Below are 10102 nucleotides of genomic sequence, written 5' to 3'. Positions count from 1 at the left end.
GGGTGATGCTGGAGACCATCATGTTAAGTGAAACAAGCCAAAGAGAGACAAACCCTGTCTGGTAGGGCGTTACTTATCCGTGGAATCTAAAACAAAGTCAAACTCCTAAAAACAGAGAGGACCGATGGCTGCCAGGGGCCGGGGATGGGGAAACGGGGGAGAGGCTGGTCCGAGAGTACGACCTTTCAGCTATCGGACGAGGACGTTCTGAGGATCTAATGTGCACTAACACGCGGCATGGCCACTAGGGTTAGTAATACCGGATTCTTGAAATTGGCTAAGTGAGTAGATCTTACCTGTTTCCAACCAAAGAAAGAAACAATGAAACTATGTGAGGCGAGGCCATGTTCATTAACTTGTTGTGGGAACCGTTTTACGTGTCTATGCGGATCCAATCATCGCCTTAGCCAATGCATGCATTACCATGTGCGTATCAGCCGTCACTTTACCAAATGTATGCTTTAAATATATCACATTTTCATGTGTCAATTATACCTCCATAAAGCTGGGGAAAATAGAGTTAAACAAGCACTTTGCACACACACACACACACACGCACGCACACGCACACGCACACGCGTGTTCAGTTGTCCAGCAAGCATATAAAGCAGTGGCCGACATCACTGGTCATCAGGGGACTGTCAAGCGAGATCACAAGATACTTCTACGCGCCTGCTTCAGACCTCCGCTCCAGGATCACTTCCTCAGAGAAGCCTTCCATTCCCTTCCAGGCAGGCTGGATCTTCCGGTGATGGAAGCTCACGGCACCGGCTACCTTTCCATCATGGCCCTTGACACACTTGCAGCTTTGCACGTGGTGGTGGGGCTCTCAGGTGTCTGTCCGTCTCCGGACTGTCAGCCCCACGATGGCAGGCACGATGTCTGCTCTGCCCACCGTGTTCTCCGTGCCTGGAACAAGGCTGGCAGAGGACAGGTGCGGGTGAACCAAAGAAGAAGGCGTTACCCCTGCCGTTTTATAGGTGAGAAAACCGAGTCTCCATTTGCTTCAGTCACCTTCTTCACCTGTTGCATCTCGGGGTTCGTGTCCTACTGGGGAGTGGATCAATCATCCTGGCTTGGTCACTAAATGTTTTAAAGACCCCCAGCTGGGTGGAGGCATCCTACTCAGACGGATAAGTGATCCGAACAGAAAATCTAAGTATCCAGCAAGATGAGGGCATGGCTCAGGCTGGGCTGGCTCCAGGCGCTGGTTAAGATGTTGTCAGAGCAGAGATCTCCGCAGCGCCCACTCTGGCGTCTCAGTGCGCGAGCAGAGGCAGGGAGCGGCGGGTGCTTGTGCCCTGCCTCGCCTCTCTCCGGGCAGCCAGGGCCATGAGACAGCCCCGTACCGATCGGCGTGGGACAGCCACACATTCACAAACACACAAGTGTCGCGCCCAATCCTAGGCATGTGTGTACCCGAGAGAAAGGAAAGCAGGTGCTCAAACCAACCCTCGTATGGGAACGTTCGTGGCAGCATCATTCATCATAGTTTTAAAGGCCAAACAACCCAGATATTCATCAACTGATTAAACAAAATGTGGTGTATCCGTACAGCGGAATGTTATCCACAAAAAAGAGTGACGTCCTGACACCTGCTGTGATAAGGATGAACCCCAAAACGTGAGGCTGAGTGAAGGCAGCCAGACACAAAAGGTCACCTATCGTATGATTTCATTTACGTGAAATGTCTGGAACAGGTAACCCTGTAGACACAGAGAACAGATTAGTGGTTGCCGTGGACTGAGGGGAGGGGCATTAGGGAGTGACGGCGTGAAGGGTAGGGGGCTTCCTTTGGGGTAAAGAGAATGTTCTGGAACTAGAGAGAATTGATGGCTGTGCAGTACTGTGAATGTATTACATGCCACTGAATTGTACACCTTAAAATTCACATTATGTCAATTTTACCTCAATATTAAAATTTTGTTTTCAATATCTAAAATCTGACCGTGGAATTGTTACAGAATAGTCAATGAGTTAAAATATTTGAAGCATTAGGGGCGCCTGGGTGGCGCAGTCGTTAGGCGTCTGCCTTCGGCTCAGGGCGTGATCCCGGCGTTCTGGGATCGAGCCCCACATCAGGCTCCTCCGCTGGGAGCCTGCTTCTTCCTCTCCCACTCCCCCTGCTTGTGTTCCCTCTCTCACTGGCTGTCTCTCTCTCTGTCAAATAAATAAATAAATAATCTTTAAAAAAATATTTGAAGCATTAAAAAAGTGTTTATCCCATATTATACACCCATTAGGCGGTTATTATTATTATCTACGACTTAACTTAGCTCTATATTCATTTTATGTGGAAAAGTAGAGGCAAAGAATGGAGGGGTGACTTGCCCAAGCTTATACAGCTGAAAGAAATGGACAAGCCTGGGGGCACCTGGGTGGCACAGTCAGTTAAGCGGCTGCGTTTGGCTCAGGTCATGATCCCAGGGTCCTGGGATCGAGTCCCCGCTTCGGGCTCCCTGCTCAGCGGGGAGCCTGTTTCTCCCTCTCCCTCTGCCTGCCGCTCCCCCTGCTTGTGCTCTCTCTCTCTCTCTGACAAATAAATAAATAAAGTCTTTAAAAAAATAAAATAAAATAAAACCAGACAAGCCTACATGTAAATTCACACCGGGGGGCTCCAGAGTCCCGCCGTTTCTGCCTCACAACCCTGTCACTCTCTGGCATCTGCTCTGCCAACTGGCATCCCAGCAAGAAAACGAGGGCCACTCAGGAGTTTCAAACAGGGAGGAATTTAACACGGAGAATTCGGTGTTTGCAAAGACGGAATCAGAAGTAAATCCGGAGAGGCCACCAGCTCCCAGGATCAAGGGTCATCCTACTGCGGTGGGTATAGAGAGTCAGAGCGTGCTGCTGCCACCTGGAGTCGAGAAAGCACAGGACACCATGGGCCCCGTAGCCGTAGGCACTGCCCTGCCGGTCCCGAGGCAGGGGACTGGCGGTGGGACGGTGTCATCCCGTCACTGCACAAACTGCCATCTGCAGAGGCCCACACATCTCTCTGTGCGGTCACGGAGGGGAGCGGCTTCTTCCCCTCTTCCACCTTCCCGGTGTCCTGTGAACCCATCTCTTCAGGACACCCTGAGCGCTGTCGGCAAGCTTGCCAGCAAAAAGGGCTGGAAAAGTGGTTCCTGAACTTCCAGGCCCCACACAGCGAGAACCCGGAAGGGGGCCGTACGGCTGCCAGGGGGCCGACCGTCGAGACCGCGCCCAGGTTCCAAGGCCAGGCCTGCTTGGTGGCCATCCCTGAGTTAGGCGCACAAGTAGGTATTCTTTCATTTTTTCCACTCCCATTCATATTTCTTGAGGGCCTACTACGTGCCGTGGGCAGAGCCCTGCGGACAGAGCAGTGAGGGGGCCAAAGCCCCTCCAGAGTCTACCTGCAGTGTCGGGGGGAGATGGAAGCTCTCTCTGGGAGACCAACATGGTCAGACCTGGTCAATCTGGTCACTAGAGGGGAGTCTTCTGCTGAGGGAAATTCATCCACTCAACACACATTCGTTGAGCACCTACTGTATACAGACTGTGTGAGGCACTGGGGACACAGTGGTGAATTCGACAGCATGCACGCCCACATGCCTTTCAGTATTCTCTCCCAGGAAGAATTCTTCCCATCTGGAAACTACGTGCGTCTTTCTAAGGCAGCGCCTTCAACCCTGGCCCATCATCGTCATCATCGAACAGCACATACAGTACACACGTGACCAAGCCCTGTCCTATGCACTCTACATAAATGAACTCATTTTATCCTCATCCAGCCTATGAAATGAGTGCCAATCATTATTTTCATTTTACAGACGGTAAAACTAAGGCACTCATTGAAAGTAGACCAAAGTAACTCTCCCATTATTACGTGGCCACAAATCCAGCCCAACTAGTGTGGCTGCAGAGCTCTTGCTCCGTAGCTCCCCTCGGATGTTCTAACAGGCACCCCAACAGAACATTCGATCACCTCTCTGAAACCAACCCGCCTTCTGCATGGGACAATGCCATCCGCCCAGTTGCTCCAGCCAAAAAGCCAGCAGTCATTCCAGATTCTTCCCTTTCCTTCACACCCTCATGTCTAACCCACCAGCAATTTCTGTTGGTTTGGCCTCCAAAACATTCCCCAGCTCTGCTCACATCACGCCATCTCCACCACTACCACGCTAGACTCCCTCCTGGTGGACTAGTCACCTCCTAGATGGCCACTGTGCCCCCACTCTGATCTCCCCTCACCCCTGACCTCATACTAGTCTCCTGAAATATAAATCAGTCACATCCTGTCCCTCCTTAAGGGCTTCTGACGGCCTCTTGTTGTACTTAGAATACAATCTGACTCCTTAGCGTGGCCTCTGAGGCCCTACACGGTGTGACCCAGTCTGGTCTGCGCCCTCTCCCTTACTCGGTCCACTCCAGCCACCCCGTCCTGTCCACTGCTTCTCAGACACTCCAAGCTCCTTCTGCCTTGGGGCCTCTGCACTTGCCTGGAATTCTCTTCCCCAGACCCTCCCACAACTGGCGCCTTCTTGGTCTCAGCTCAAATGTCACCCCCTGTCGAAGAGGCTTTTCCTAACCACCCTTGCTCGGGTAGACATTGTTTCAACTCTCCATCCCTTTGCTCGGTTCTATCTTCATCATGCTTTTCATAATCTGCAATTACCTTATTTATTAATTTGTTGACCTATTTTGCGTGTGTGTGTGTGTGTGTGTGTTTCTGGGTTTTTGTTGTTGCTGTTGTGTTAGTGTGTGTTTCCTTAACATATACGAAGCCCCTGCTTTGGGGCGATCTTGTGAATGGCTGTTATCTCCAGCACCAAGAACAGAGCCTCCATGTGCCCACTAAATATTTGCTGTGAGGACGTGAACAGAGTCCAGGCTCTGAGAAGAGGGACGTGTGTAGCCCCACCCTGGCAGACTCTCAGCCATAGGCAGGTGAGGCCCCAGCAAGACTGAAGAGATGACCCACCCGGAGGCAGTGATTGAGCCCTAGCATTATTGGGGAGACTTACCTACAGGGACCCCCGGAGCGGCAGACCGGACAAAGCCCACATGGAGGAAATCTGCAAGCAGCAAGCCTTCAGAGCGTAGCAGCGAGCCCAGCAGCCATCCGTAGCCTTTCCCCTCCCTGCACAGCCAGTTTTCCAAGATAAGTTCTGCCATCCAAAGACGCCCCAGGTTGGTAACTTCCTGGAGCCCCCAATCTTGTATGCGGAACGACACGTTTTTCTACATATTCTGTTTGTTGAGCATATAGACGGAAAATGAGATCTGTACATTCCTAAGATAGTGATATTATCAGGGGCATTCAGGGTGTGTTTGTACAAAGGAGCCATCCCACAGGCACTGTACAACATTGGTCGGTATCAAAAGTCAGGTGTAATTGAAGACTGGGAAGCACATAATGGAGGCCTCGGTCTCGCTCCGGAGTCAGGACATTGGAGCCAGGACCTGAAGGGTTTAGGTGCAGAGAACAGAGAGTACTCTGGCTAGTTGAAATAGACATTTATTACAGAGTGTTACATGTTATAAAGAGTCAGCCGACCAGAAAGAACCTAATTTAACATTGAACTTTCAGGAGCCACTCCCAGAATCACGCTGCGGAAGTGGGCTGCCAAGGGAGCTGCCCCTGTCTCTGGACCCTCACCACCCCTGCCAAAGCCACCAGGATCGGGGTGCCCCTGCAGCACCTCTGCAGAGCCAAGCTGCTCCTACCACCATCAATGAATTGATCAGCAAGGCGGGCATATGCACCAGCACACTGCCCGGCCCCACCTCTTACCTGCTGGGACCTGGTGCCCATGTCCTGGAAAAGGCCACAGAAAAAAACAAACACCCACAGACAATGCTTACCTGCAGAAACTCATTTCCACCTTCCAAAGGTCATGTGTCTCCCCAGCGGCTCAACCCAAGTCACCCAGAACCGGAGCTTTAACTGAAAGGGAATGTGTTCTCAGCTTTCTAGCTCCTATCGCAGGGCAGGGTGAATGGATACTGAGTGGCGGTCCCCTGCGTGCACGCACGTGTGTGCCATCTGCATGCGTGTGCACACGTGTCTGAGAGACACAGTGCGTGTACGTGCGCTATGCACCTGTTTGTGTGTTTGTGCTTGTGGGTCTCGGATGCACACGTGCGCGTGCACATACGCGTGCATGCGTCTGTGTGATGGGGGCTGTTAGGGGACTAACCTGCCATCAAGACCAGAGAGAAGGAAACACTAATCACAAAAGACCATCACAGGTGTTCCTCTGGAAAGACCTGGACCCAAGCTCCGAGGGCCATTCAGCCAAGGTAGGAAAACAGGGTGTAACTGTCCAATGACCTAGTCCTACCTATATACTTTCCCAATGGGAAGAGCAAGGCCAAAGGAGTTATGTCCTTCACCCAAGGTCACATTGCAAGTCGTGGCTTGCCAGATCCTCCGGAGCGTAAGGTCTGTGTTTTCCCCTTGAGGTGTGACCAGGTTCCCGGAGAGGGCTTTACCTGCGGGTTCCTTCCACACTGGGCACCCAGCCCTGAGAATGCCTGGCAGCACCCCGCCGCCACCCCCCCCCCACCGCCTCCTTAGCAGGACTTGACATTTTAGCTGGCCTTTCAAGGGCACACTCTGATGTATTTCAGTAACAGCAAACCAACAGTGTGGCAGGTGGGGGCGCGAGGTGAATGAGTGGGTAGGTTGCAGTTCTTCCCCTCCAGCGATCCCTGGTCTCGTGGGGAACTTGGTCAATATCTCACAGAGTCAGAAGACCCGCAGGAGGGAGAGGACACTGAAGGTGTCCGTTAGCTATGTTGTCAATAACGAAATTGAGACTCAGAATCCTTGACCTGGCCGAGGTCACACAGCCTGTAAGTGTCTGGGCCCAGAATTTGAACCCGATACATTTGACTCTAGATGTGTAGTTTTAGAATATAGGAGGCAGGGGCGCCTGGGTGGCACAGCGGTTGAGCGTCTGCCTTCGGCTCAGGGCATGATCCCGGCGTTGTGGGATCGAGCCCCACATCAGGCTCCTCTGCTATGAGCCTGCTTCTTCCTCTCCCACTCCCCCTGCTTGTGTTCCCTCTCTCGCTGGCTGTCTATCCTGTCGAATAAATAAATAAAATCTTTTAAAAAAAAGAAAAAAAAAAGAATATAGGAGGCAGGACAGCAGAGAGGGTGGACTTGGGTGTCACCCTGACCTGTGTCTAAATCTTAGGCTCTCCACTTACTAGCTGTGCTGGCTGTGTGCTTGGGTGAGTTATAAACCCCTTGGTTTTCTCATATACAAAACAAGGCCATGAATATTTCCTCCTCGAGGGGAAGGTAAGAGGGTTAGATGATGTAACATCGAAAAGGTTGAGCCAGGGCTGGCCCGTAGGAAATTCTCATTAAGGGTTAGCTGTGTTTCCTCATAAGTCCTCAACCCGCCAGCCCCCGACTTGCTCAGGCTGCAAGAGCGGGCAAAGGCAAGGTGGCTCCTCTGGGATATTCGAAGTTCCAGAAGTCATGTCACTTTCCAGGCTGATCTTGTAAGTAATAAAGAATTTAATGGTAGCAGGGATTGGGAGTGGGGGAAATGCGGGGGATACTGGTCAAAGGGTACAACTTCCAGTACAACATTACCAAGTTTGGGGGTCTAATGTACAGCATGGTGATTATAGCGAATAATACTGTATTATATGCTTGAATGCTGCTAAGAGAGTAGATCCGAAAAATTCTCACCACAAAAAAGACACGATAACTGTGCGATGGGATGGACATGGTGGCTAGTACTATGGGTAATCATTATGTAATTTATAAATGTATCAAATGAACACATGGTACATCTTAAACTTCTATAATGTTATATGTCAATTATATCTCAATAAAGCCGGAAAAAATAGACTTTAACCTTGCCAAAAAGGAGGTCTGACCTTTGCCCTCAGCTCCTGGCCATAATCTTTGCTTCCCTGGGCGTTTTGGACTAGCCAGATAGTAACAACCCAATTTAGGGTGGGGGCTGGCCACACCAGAGAGACCAACCACATGATTTAAGGTGGGGGCTTTAGGTCACTCATTATCAGTTGACCTGGAGACTGGGATCGACCAGTCATCAATCCATCAATCACGCCTGTATAATGGAGGCCAGTCAAAACTCTGAATGCCAAAGTGCAGGTGAGCTGCCCTCGTTGGCAGGGTTCCATGCACCTTGTGGCTCGTGGATGCAGGGAAATGAATGCATCCTGACTTCATGGGGAGAGGACAATGGAAGCCCAGCATCTGATGCTTCCTCAGAGTCCACCCTGCATGTTGTTGACCTTAAAAATAAAATAGTTATTTGACCAGCAAAAACAGGCTTATTTGGGAGTATCAGAGTATTACGATTTGGGACACCCAAGCTGTGGCACAAACCATAAGGCTAGGCCAACAAACAAAAGAGGGAAGAAGGAAGTCAGGAGAGATGGGGTTTTTTTGTTTTGTTTTTTATTTTTTAGAGAAAGAGAGAGAGTAGGCCCAGGGAAGAGGGAGAGAGAAACTTAAGCAGACTCTGCCGAGCACAGAGCCCAATGTGGGGCTCAATCTCATGACCCTAAGACCACCACCTGAGACCAAGACCTGAGCCAAAATCAATAGTCAGAGGCTTAACCAACTGTGCCCTCCAGGTGACCCCAGCAGAGATGGTTTTGAACAAAAGTTCACTGGAGGAAAAGCACGCACTCAAGGTCGTGATGGCTTCTCATTGGCAGAGTCGCTGGGGTGGTCGATTTCTAGTAGGAAAGTAAATGTACAGCTTTTCCTTTTGTGGCCTGTAATGGACGATTCTTTCCTGTTGATTCTTCTGTTGGGATCTGTAATTGACAATTCTTCCTGGGATGGACATTGACTGGCACCCCATGAAAGCTCCCCCTTCTGGCCTCCCCACTCCACTTTAGGGAGGTTTCCCTTGATTATTTTTCACAGTATCTTCCTTCGGCTGATTTCAGTCTTTGCCCTTTTCCTATAGTAAACCGTAACCGTGAATACAGTAGCTTTCAGGCAGCTGTGAGCCCTTCTAGTGAATAGTCAAACCTAAGGGAGGTTTTGGACACCCCTGAACTCGCAATTGATGTGGGAAGTGGGGGTCTTGAGGGCTCCTTCTGAACTGTCCGGTTGGCTGGGCTCTTGCCCCCTGGCGCGTCGAACGGATGAGGAAGTGAGCAGGTTGTCCAGAACAGCGCCCAGCTGACGTGAAACGAGAACCCCGAACCCTGCAGGGCAGGGACTCCTGTTTACAGGCAAGGAAGCGGAGGCTCAGAGAGGTACCTGGGCCTCCGGAGGGGCCAGGATGGAAGCCAGGCCTTCCAGACTCCAAACTCAGGATCTGGCCACCACAGGGTCCTGCCCCTCCAGAGAGCCCTTCCACCCCTGCAGCCTGGGACCCCTGGGGAAACAGAACCCAGAATGGCCGAGGCCAAAGCCCATCGCCCCTGAGGCATTTCGGAGGAGGGAGGGCAGGTCTAGGCCCCGCCAGCGACCCCACCACAGTCCCTGGGCCCTGTGTCGGGGCTGCAAACAGAGGTCTTCGGGAGCGAGGCGGCGCTCACATGTGGAAGCATCAGGTGCACGGCGAGGAGGCGCTGCGGGGATGGGCTGAGGGAGCGTGTGAGCCACAGCAAGACACCACAGTCCTGTCCACGGTGCTTGTTTTAAAGGCAGCAAGGGCCAGACCAGCTGCGCTTGCCCGTCTCCAGTCTGCAAGCTCTGAACACCATAACCTGGGCCTTCCCGCCTCTGCCCACACCCCTCACCGCAAGGCAGCAGCCCCTCGGCTCCGGAGCAGGCCTGCCCTCTCACTGCAGAGCCTCTGCCATGCCCCGCCATGAGTAGGCCTCACCCCTTCTGTAGGCCTCAGATTCAAAGCCATGCCTTGGCGTTTTCTTCTGACCCTGCACATCTCAGTAACAGAAGTCAGGCCTCTTGACCCAGCCCAGGACACCTCTCCCTCCTACTTGGCTACAAACCATCCAGCCCCTGGGCTTTCCCACGGCTGTTCCGTGGATATCAACTAATATCCATTGCAATGGTCAGTCAGCCAGTCAGTCGACTAACGTGGCTTGGATGCCATTAAGATCAGTTTCTCTTCATCGGGCTCTATTCTAGGCACCAGGAATACTGTAAACAATGAGGCTA

This window comes from Ursus arctos, unplaced genomic scaffold, assembly GCF_023065955.2.
Source record: "Ursus arctos isolate Adak ecotype North America unplaced genomic scaffold, UrsArc2.0 scaffold_32, whole genome shotgun sequence".
NCBI lineage: Eukaryota > Metazoa > Chordata > Mammalia > Carnivora > Ursidae > Ursus > Ursus arctos.
Note: the sequence above shows the minus strand (reverse complement) of the source record.